The following is a 2,044-nucleotide window of genomic DNA, read 5'->3' on the forward strand; positions in this document are numbered from 1 at the left end:
GTGTGCATATTCACGCGTACGCATGACTTACGCGTACGCGTGGATGCTGCCTGCTACAAAAACTGGTTTTGACTATTTTTAAACCAATTTACCACTTCTAAACCTCCATTTTCTTCCCTTTAAGGCTTAGAGTATGGTTTTAGGTCTAGTAGATAAAAGAAGCTCGGAAAATAAGATAACTTGAGGGTGAAAAAAGTTGTAAATAGTGGCTTTTATGAAGAAAATAAGAATATTAACAATGTTTAACGCTAAGGCTTGATATTTGATGATGTATCGATAATAATTGCCATGGCTTATGAATAATGATATTTGAGATACGAGTTTTTTTGGGTAAAAACCTGTGGCTCGCCACCACGTGTTCCAAGTTGAATCTCGATACACTGTTGACCATACGTCGTAAGGGTGACCGGGCACGTATAAATTTCCGGTATGGATAGCCCCCATTGAGTGATTATATGATGAATGAATGTGAACTCTATGCATAGACTCTTGGGGATGCACGACGGGGGACAGTCTAAGGTTTTCAGACTTGTCGGGTTGGCTGGATAACTGATAGATGGGCCCCATCAGCCATAGAACAGGTATGCATCATATGCATTTCTTGGGTTTTCCTAATTGATATATATCACCTTCTACCTGTTATACTTGCTATTTGTATTATCTTCTCATTACTTGTACGTAAACTTGTTTGGTTGCTTGTTTCTGTTACATTAAGGATGATGAAGGGATGGAGGAAATGGAGAAATGGTTTGGTGTTAGGTTAGGATTGAACTTGAGTAAGTTAGGTAGATTTAGAATACCTACCCCTGTTTATGGCTTCTGTTTAGTACTTAAGTTGGATAACTAAATAACGGAGTTCTATGATTGCCTATGGCATTCTCAGGACCTTATTTATTATACGTGTGGCACTTTTACCATGCTGAGAACCTCCGGTTCTCATTCCATTTTGTATTATTGTTTTTCAGATGCAGGTCGAGAGGCTCCTCGCTAGGTGTCTGGATCCTGGGAAGCGAAGTAGTACTTGGATGTATTTTGGGTTTTCTGTTTGTATATATGTATATATGTATTTAGCTTACTCTCCAAGTAACTTATGTATGCTGCTCCTCTTAGAGGTTGAGGGAGAGATAGGAGTTTACTTTGATATTTTGGTATATTTTGGGAATACTTATTTATGTTTATATGTATATATATATCCTCCGGCCAGCCTTAGCTTCGCAGGCTGAGTCAGGGGCTATTTATGCTATTTCCTTGGCTTTCCTTTATTCTTTTGCTTATTTCTATCATGTTCCTATGAGGTTTCTTAACACGCAAGTAATTCTTTTCGTTGAGCGTTGTGCTTTTTCATTTTTGCAGAATTTGTTTATTGTTTTGTTTCAAGGCTCCTAGTATATTATCCTTTTCTCTATTATGTATTTATTTTCCTGTTTAGAGATCCGTAACACCACACTACTTCTGTTCTACGACTTAAGCGTAAAACTCTATGTAGTAGGGTGTTACATTATTGTATCAGAGCAGTTCGTTCCTATAGAGCCTGAGGGACGGACTGGTTATGCCTCTGAGCATACTCTGGGTATCTACACATGTTATTTTGGGTATCTAACTGATATAAGTAGCATACATGTTCGTGAGCATGCATTTGGCACTCTTAAGCACTAAACTTGAGATATTGAGACTGATCACCTTAATATGAATTATTTGGTATGAATAGGGACCAAATGTCGACTCGTAGATCCGAACGAGGCAACTGGAGGAAAAATCCTAGGACCGAACCGATGCGAGGATCCCGAGATCGAAGCTCGGGTGCTGGTACGAGCAATATAGGTCAATACTATAGGTCTATGACCCTTACTAATTTCCTCAAGAGTGGCCCACCTCGGTTTAACGGAAACGCCAATGCGTTAGAGGCTGATCGGTGGTTTCGAGACGTGGAGAGATTCTTATACACTCAGCACATACCGGAAGTACAGTCGGTGGAAATAGTGACTTACATGTTGGATGGGGATGCTCAGAAATGGTGGCAGAAGTTATATCACACCTTGCAGAT

This window comes from Arachis duranensis, chromosome 10, assembly GCF_000817695.3.
Source record: "Arachis duranensis cultivar V14167 chromosome 10, aradu.V14167.gnm2.J7QH, whole genome shotgun sequence".
NCBI lineage: Eukaryota > Viridiplantae > Streptophyta > Magnoliopsida > Fabales > Fabaceae > Arachis > Arachis duranensis.